The 9,497-nt window shown below is 40.8% G+C and overlaps 1 non-coding gene across 1 annotated transcript; it reads right to left on the bottom strand.

Annotated features, from left to right (window-relative positions):
• Window positions 1-2,270: 2,270 nt before the first annotated feature.
• Window positions 2,271-2,344, bottom strand: Trnat-ugu (transfer RNA threonine (anticodon UGU)). The gene has a single exon. It is a non-coding gene; the product is annotated as a tRNA-Thr (tRNA).
• Window positions 2,345-9,497: the final 7,153 nt, after the last annotated feature.

A 9,497-nucleotide genomic window follows, 5' to 3' on the forward strand; every position in this document is an offset into this window, starting at 1 on the left:
TTCTCAATTTCTCCATAGACTGCTAATGCAGTGCTCCTTGAACATTATCCTCCTCGCCTTAATTAAACAGACACAGAATATATACAAGCTTGGCCTTACGAACATTGCAGACGCCGTCTATGCAACACGCGTCACACTTCAAAGAGTTTACCAATACATTGCATTGTTTACTATCGACCACGGATCAAGCAACGTAAAAAGCACTGCGTCTACTGAGATCATGATTCAGAGTTTTTTTTTTAAAAAAAAGAAACTAATAAGTCGCCTACATATTATAGTTGCTGCCGAAAGAGGAGAATCACTATTTTCCCACAAACGGAAATATAGTTAAAATTACGCTTCTAATTCGGCTAGTTTCGGCGGTTACTAAAATTTGTAGTGAAAGTTACATAGGGAACTCTCCCGTCCCCCCACCAGAAACGTAGTTTTCGTCGCTGTTGTGCGACTTTTGTACACAGCCAGAGAAAGTGTGTTAAACATGGCGCGGACGGAAACACTAGGCTACGCTACAGGGAAATCTGCTTACACAACGTTTACTCGGCATTAATAATCGTTGGCGTAAACATCTCTCAATCAAATTACCCCCTTCCAACCTAACTTAGATCTCGGGCTACACTGCCCATAGGCCTGTCATCACAACCAAAATTTCAATGTGTGGGGGATATCCTGCACTTCTCGCTAATCTCTCTCTAGGCAAAAATGTCAGTTATTGTAGATTGGTGGCAGTCTCAACTACAAGATTTACTAATGATAAACACTATTGAGGCGGCTCGTAATTTTAGAATAGTTCTCTTCGTCTTACTTGGCATAAATTGTTCGCTGGCGTCCCAGCAGCTAGCTCCTTCAGTGTCTGCTTCTGCCATCGCACCACGCCAGTCTGTTTTTATCCTAGCAGACAGAACGCACCGCACATCCGACAAGTTCGGAACCACTCAACTGGCCAGTTAGCTACTGAGCCGAACACTGTTTACACCGTCAAAGGAAAACTATGCAAAGATGTACACTCGAATGGCACGACTGAGTAGTACACACACACACAAACAGTAATATCTGTAGAATGTCCATCGACACGCGCAGAACGAAATTCTTCTCGCGAACGTACAGCGTCTCCGAAAAAAATCTCGTGACTATATTCCGGCGTTACGGCCAGGTTCTCATTCAAATGAGCAAAAAATGTTATATATTTTTTTTGAGACAGTGAAAATACACTTGAAGGATCTGTTTGGGAGTTACGAGTGATCATACTATGAGCTTTATTTTAGATTTTCAGTAAAAAAAATGGCGCCCGCAATTATGATTTGATCACGCGGACTGCGTGCAGTGTGGCCTCTCAGATGTTACCTGAAATCAAAAATGGATGACATCAGTTGATACTAAATTACTTCTCTGAAATTGAAAATGGAAAACATCAGTCGATATTACATAAAATTTATGGGAGCGCATACCTAACCGCAATGAAACAACCGTAAATTTAACGATACGGTACTAATTCGAACTCTGAGTTAGATTTTTTGGGTGGTTTATTTCACTCCTTATGCCTTCACAAAAATTACTTAATATTAATCAGTGTCATGAGTGTCATATATTATAGGTATAAGCTCCTAAGAAAAGTGTTTACTTTTGTGGGTCAGAGGTAGAAGTTAAGAGATTGAACCATTTTTAGTTAATGCTGCATGCCGTTCTGAGAAAATTTTTTCTCCAAAAAAAAAAAAAAAAAAAAAAAAAGTTCAACGTCTAGGGAAACCTTTTAGTTATATTATTACTTCGATTTGCATGAACTGAGGGTTACATGTATATTTTTAATGTCGCTGAACACGAATCTGCAGTAAGATTTTCAATATTCAAAACGGCTAATGCAATACGGAGAGCACAGGATTATGCTTTGTCCAATTTTTACCAAAAATGCATTTTCGTTATTTACGTTTAGTGTGCAATCCAAGGAGCACTTTTCAACCCTTCCTCGGGCTGGAATTGTTCCTAGATAGCAACTCCCTGTTCTTCTTGGCAGGAAAAGCCGATCTGTCTAACCTGGATATGCAGCACTCGTTATTCGTCAGTGTTATCGGCGAGTATGTTTGCAGTATGAATCATTTTGTGCACGTGCGTCACGGGACGAGCTTTGATCTACATCTATATGGATACTCTGCAAATCACATTTAAGTGCCTGGCAAAGGATTCTTCGAATCCCCTTCACAATTGATAGTTAATTGAAACCCTCAGCTGCCGACAGGTGTTGTTGATATACTTCGATGGGGACAGCTGAAAATGTGTGCCCCGACCGGGACTCGAACCCGGGATCTCCTGCTTACATGGCAGACGCTCTATCCATTTGAGCCACCGAGGACACAGATGAATACCGCGACTGCAGGTATTTATCCCTTACACGCTTCCCGTGAGACTCACATTTCCAACCGGCCACAATCCACAAACGTAATGTACGTAATAGGTGTTTGCCCATCCACTCAATACTGGCCCACACTAAGGTGACGATTCCCGTAAGATTTCGGGCAATCTGTGCGCATTCGCACAGACGAAGGTCAATGGCTGGGTAACGTTTAACCATATATATGAAGATAGTAACTGTTCTCGAAAGAACAGGCGCCACTGACGACCGGGCAGCTTCTCTAGAATACATGATAGACCGGCCTATGTGGCCGAGCGGTTCTAGGCGCTTCAGTCGGGAGCCGTGCGACCGCTACGGTCGCAGGTTCAAATCCTGCCTCGAGTATGGATGTGTGTGATGTCCTTAGGTTAGTTAGGTTTAAGTCGTTCTAAGTTCTAGAGGACTGATGACCTCAATTGTTAAGTCCCATAGTGTTCAGAGCCATTTGAACCATCAGTCCCTGTGCTTACACACTACTTACATTAACTGATGCTAAGGACAACAAACACACACAACGATGCCCAAGGGAGGACTCGAACCTCCAACGGGGGGAGCCGCGCGAACCGTGACAAGGCGTTTGAGACATGGCGGATACCCCGCGCGGCTCATAGCAGTCGTGACACTGCTTCAAACAATGGGCTGTAGAAATTTTTTTAAGCACGGATTAAAAAAAAACCTTTCCGTTCCAAGAGTCTGGACAAGTACACCTTAAAAAAAAATGCAACTACAAAGAAATTGAATTTTCGAACTTTTTGGATGAGAACCTGTCCCTATGGAACACCGTTGATAAAATGTCACAGGGATTATGTACTCAGGTTTCACATGTGGATTAACAATTCCTAATCGAGGAATTTGCATCTCCCACCTTGGAATTCTCAGTACAGAATTTTTATCCATTACGAGATTCTCAGCCACTTGCAGAAGTGATTTCCCGTGATTCTGCAAAACTTTTCCGTTAGCCAATCGTAGCAACTATAATATTTGGTTCCTGGTGCATGACATGTCTCTTAACTTAAAGTGACCAACTCATTTGCATAAAGAGCTAACTTATCATCCGCTTCTTTACTTGCGTAGACCGTTTATGGTCTTCAAAGATTTTTTTTTTCTTTAATCGTTTTTTATGTCTTTTATAAACTGCAACACTTTCTAAACTTAACGCCATTGAAGCATGGTCTTTTACTGAATGACCAAAAAACAATGCCGACAGCTGGAGTCGAAGGTTTTCGTTAATCAAGCCGTTTGTATTCTTGTGGTGATATCTCCATAGAATCTTTCATTCCGCAACACATATTTCTTTTATATAACTGAGAAGTGAAATACCGGTTTTCATAGATGCAGATTTAACATATTTTAATATAACGCAATAAATATTTCATTAAAATTTTCATCCCCTTACTATCGAAGTTCCAAAACCACTGAAACACATAGTTTTTAAAAATTCTAAAAGAGGAGCCGAATACGAATTGTCAGATATATTTAGTAATGCTTTCATAATGAACCATTTTGAGAAACATCTCACACCCTTTAGGAGTTAGGTTTTCAGAAACAATTAAACATGTATTCTTCTATTTAGAACCAAGGAGCCAAATTCAAATCTTCATCCATTTAATTCTAAAAATGCTTTCATAGTGAAATATTTCATAAAACTTTTCATCCCCTATTTCACTCTATTAATGAGTTAAATTTCCAAAAGCAACGAAACACATTCTTTTTACATCCAACTGAGAAGTCTATTACCTATTTTCATAGATGTAACTTTAACAATGCTTTAGTAGTTCTTTAATAATGATTTATTTTCAAAAAACCTTCACTATTTATTCTATCCCCCCCCCCCAATGAAAGAATTTCGGAAAATGATAAAAACCTTTTTTTTTGTTTCTGGCTGAGAAACCAAATGTCAATTTTCGTAGTTTTGTAGTCGTAGCTTCAACAGTGACATAGGGACATATTTTTTTTTTAAAAAAACTTTTCAACCCATATTTCACCCCCTTAGGAGTGGAATTTCGAAAAATCTCTTCTTAAATGGTGCTTTCAGCGTAATATTTACACCTTCATCAAATTTCACGTCTGTATACTTTGCAGGTTGGGCTGGAAGGCGATGAGTGAGTGGATACATGTGCCCCTATCGCATCTCCTTGGAGGTTGTAGTTCCAAAAACAGTGAAACACGTATATTTCAATAACAGAATTTCCATAGATTTATCTTTAAAAATTCTTTCACACTGAATTATTTTCATAAAACATTTCATCCTATATTCCCCCTCCTTATGAATTGAATGTATCAAAAACAGTGAGACATGTAATTTTTTTTTATTTTTACTTTAACCGAGAAGCCAAATTCAGGTTTAAATATATTTAGCTTTAAAAATGCTTTCATAATTAAATACTTCATGAAACATTTCATCCTCTATGTAATGGGATTGTGGTAGTGACACACCAAAATCACAATAGTAATCCGTTGTAGTTGCTACACATTTTATTACAATCAAAAGCATTATAAAATCACAATCACAAAAATACAAGAGATTGCCTTATAAGGCCAGATCAGATGGACAAATAATAAATAAATTTCTTTACGTGGAACAAGACCCGTTAAACTTCAAATTTGGATATGACTAGGTAAATATACTTAGGTAAGGCTTTACTTAAATAGTACAAATGTGCATACAATGCGCAGCAGATCTCTCATTACTTCTAATCAGCAGAGAAACAGATTAAGCCTAAGAAACAGAATTTTTAACATTTGGCTACCCAACTTTCCATAACAAAACTATATACAAATGATTAAAGCAATTAAGGAGGTACTTTAATTTTGACCAAACCGACCTTCAAATTTACTTACTCAATTGATTAATCAACAATATTCTTAGAATGATTACAACTAGAACATGACCATATGACAATTCCCTTAAAATAAGGTTGCTTCAATATTTCGTGTGAATTGGCGATAGACGCGAGCAGACCAAGGATTCAAATCAATACGAGAGATCCACGAGACAGGGAGTGACATAGAAATATACTCAACTTGACAATGCAATTGAACTTTGGATGCTATAGTTCTCCACTGGAACGATGGAATCACGCGAAAGTGACAACATAACCGAAGATGTAAAGGAGAGGACATGGCCTTAAACATCTCTCTGCCGCCGTGGTGCTCTGTTCCCAGTATGCTAGCGTCGATCGCTGCCAATTATCTCTAACACAACACACATCAAGGGTAGAGAGTTTTCTGAGACATATACTACACAACCTTATCTGGAGAACAGGTGAGCATTACAACTGAACTGAAACAAATGAGCCTCCGTCAGTTACTTGCCCAGTGCCAGCCCTTAAACTTTGATTAATAAGTTCGCTAAAAGTCATGCCGAAGTTAAGATGACAAGATTTATCTCCAGGTTCCGCATATTAGGGGCAGAGACAATGAATTGGCGACGCTCTTAGCCGTATGTTCGCGGGAGAGTCTGGGGAAGGCAAGGGCCACGTGGAGCCGGATCTTGGAGCGAATTTCCTTCTCTCCGAGACACCCGGTTTCTTCTGCGACTCAGCCGGCAAACAGGCTGTGGACCCCAGGTGGGGACCGAATAGGCAGCAGTAGGCGGATGGCGACGTCGTTACTGGCTGTTGCCCTGTTGCCTTCGGGGGGGGGGGGGGCTCTTGTGTAAAGGGGGAGACAACCGTGGTGAAGTGAAGGTCTCTATTCCACAGGAACGAGTTAGCATGATATATCCACGATTCGGTGGTCGGGGGTCATTTGGCGCTATACAAGACCTAGAACCGAGTTCGGGAACACATGTTTTGGCCCAACCTATATCGCGATGTCAGGAGATTTGTTGGCAACTGTGTCCAGTGTAAGCGCGGTAAGCCCGATGTGGGTCCGTGCAGAGAACTACTACAGTCGCTTAGGGAGCAGTGTCCTCTGGACCGCGACTCAAAGATCGAAGCAACGATCGATGGAAACTGGCGCCAGAAACGCACCAGCTCACTCTATTTCATCCCCTTAGGGGTTGAACTTCCAAAAACACTAAAACACGTATTTTATTATTTGTAACCTTGAAGTCAAATACCAATTTTCGTAGATGTAGCCTTAAAAATACTTTCATAGTTATTCCATAATTATTTATCTCAAAATAAAATGTTCACCCGCTATTTCACTTCATTCCCAGTAATAATGGAACACATATTTCTTTATTTCTGACCTAGAAACCAGATACAAATTTTCGTATGCCTAGCTTCAAAATTACCTTAATAGCTACATGTTTCAAAAATCCTATAATTTCCTGTGTCTCCCCCTTTCAGTGTAGGAGGGATAGTGTCGTACAAGAGACAGTATACTCAGTAGACAACGAACTGCTAGTTGTGAAATCAGCGACATAGGAACCGAGACTGACACAGAAGGTGCTGAAAGTGAAGCACACTAGACTCGTGTCTACCACGGCTTCTAATAATATCGATTTACCATGAACGGAAGTTCCGAAAAGTGAGCAAGTAATTTTACAGTAAATTCAGTACCGATGGAGAGGATATACAACGAAAAACATTTCTATAAAATTTCAGAAATAATGAAATATTCCACTCAAGTCGCGCGGCAGAACACGCAATGGATATGCTTGCACTTAAGACGGAAAGCCCCACGTGCTTACGCAGGCTTACGGCAGATCTCAAAATTCGGCAGTAGGCGTAAGCCAACCTCGTGTGCTGCTACCTGTTGTTGATGCCAGGCATCAAGGTCTCAGTAGTACGGCCATGCACTGGAGAGTAGTTGCTTTGTAAGCACTCCGTCTTCAGTCCACGAGTGGCCTACTGGGACGGGACCATCCGACCGCTGCGTCATCATCCGTGGAGGATGCGAACAGGAGGGGCGTGGGGTCAGCACACTGCTCTCCCCGTCGTTATGGCGGTTTTCTTTGACCGGAGCCGCTACTATTCGGTCGAGTAGCTCCTCGATTGGCACCACGAGGCTGAGTGCACCCCGAAAAATGGCAAGAGCGCATGGCGGCCTGGATGACCACCCATTCAAGTGCCGACCACGTCCGACAACGCACTTAACTTCGGTGATCTCACGTGAACCAATGCAACCTCAGGGGCAAGGCCGTTGCCGCAGATATTTTAGAGTAGTTGCTAACGTTTCATAATTATCTAGTTTACGGGGAAAATGTAAAAATGGCGATTGTCACCGAAGCTACAACTAATCGGAATTTCTGGTTAGTTATCAAGTGGTCTTGTGTGCGAGCCTGAATTTTTCATCCTTTGCGGTGGGAATGATTCAAACCTGTCATGTTCTTCTTATGAAGTGTTCTATTTATTTTACACACAATGATCATTTGTAGTTGTGTTGAGTTACTACCTTGATAAATTTTTGGATGGCGCACGTATCATAACTGAGATCTGCGCTTGCGCTTAATGGCTGAAGGTGAATTTGCGTAATGAGTAGTAGCGAATGTTATAGTAACATGTTTGTAAATTATTTCAGGTAAATTACGTTAGTCGTGTAATATTATCCGTATACCAGTACAGTATGTGGGCCAATTACGTTAGTCATGGAATACTATCCGTATAAGACTATGTCACCTTGATGTCCCGGAATTTGCTTCAATTTTGGAATCCACGAAAGAACTGGAAATTTTTCTTTACACAGCTTTCCATATAACTTCTATTACAGTGATTCAGTCTTGTCTGTCACTCGACTTTTCTGATCGGGAAATAAATTCTATCGCTCAGATGCTTATTACCTCTTCGTGTTTCTATTTGCCGATATTGCTCATAAACACTTACATATCTCAAAGTTGCTATGGACAGTGATGGAACGACACACTTTTCTATGGCGACACTGCAGTTTAGAGATAGAAAAACCGATCGGTTAAAACGATATGGGTATTTTAGTTCTGAATAACCCATGTCTTTCGGTATTTGTTTGCTCTCGGTTATAACAAGTATCTTTTTTTTTCCTGATAACCACGTAAAAACAGATATATCGATTAGCCACAGCAGCCGCAGTAAAATTTTTAGTTTTCAAGTAAACCTTTTTTTAAAAAAGACGAGTAATTTTTATTCGTAAGATTTCCATAGCTCTGAAATACTGCGTTATTACAGATAAATGGGAAAAGTGATGTATGCCACTTTAATAACACTGCTGACAGAAACGAGCAACAAATGGATTGGTCCAGCATTGCCGAGACAATATTGTGCCTGTTATACAAGCAGTGCGCGAGACTGGACGCAGTTTCTCGCTGTTGTCGAACGTCAGTTGTAACAGAGAATGGCACCATCTGGAAGTCTGGAAGTATTTTACGATATGCGGTAACGAGTGAAGCACATGGGTTGATTTGGTCGACTTGAAACATCATACAAGGAAAAAAGTTAAAATTTCCGGGATAAAAATAGAAAGTGCCTGATCTGCTGCCTGTGTCTACGTAGTATGCCGTTATCTGCTTGTAGCCCTTGAAAACAGAGAAATAAAAACGAAAAAGAGTTCTCCAGCCGAAGTATTCACCCTTTATTGCAGGACTATACGTAACTCCCGCATAGTGCTGTGATAACCGATTACAATATAATTTTTGAGCAGAGCTTCTAAAAACTAAAATCAGTAGGAGAATACTGGCAGTTTTCTGTAGTACGGAAGCACTCGCCATATTTTGAGAGAAGCAGCGAACAGCTGACAAAGTTTTATTTGACTATTTATTTTAAATTATGTCCGAAAGAACAGACACCATATCCATATACGTATATGGTTCTGGCAATACCAGCCATGACCTTCTTCTGTGAAGATGCACACGTATTCCCCGAACTGTTACGGCACTTGGTAAGAATGTCTTCCACGATTAATGAGTGTGTTGGTGTGGGACACTACGAATGTAGTGTGTGCACATACTATGTGAGTCTCGCGGGAGGCCTGTGCGAGATAGTCCCTGCAGTCACTATCGTCTGTGCCCTCGGTGGCTCAGATGGACAGAGCGTCTGCCATGTAAGCAAGAGATCCCGGGCTTTAGTCCCAGACGGGGCACACATTGTCACCTGTCCCCGTTGATGTATATCGACACCCGAGATCAGCTGACCGTATTAATATAATTCTAATTTCGTTCTGGACGGCTGCAGGTCATCATAAAAGTATTTAATTT

The sequence above is a fragment of the Schistocerca gregaria genome, unplaced genomic scaffold (assembly GCF_023897955.1).
Source record: "Schistocerca gregaria isolate iqSchGreg1 unplaced genomic scaffold, iqSchGreg1.2 ptg000178l, whole genome shotgun sequence".
Taxonomy (NCBI): domain Eukaryota; kingdom Metazoa; phylum Arthropoda; class Insecta; order Orthoptera; family Acrididae; genus Schistocerca; species Schistocerca gregaria.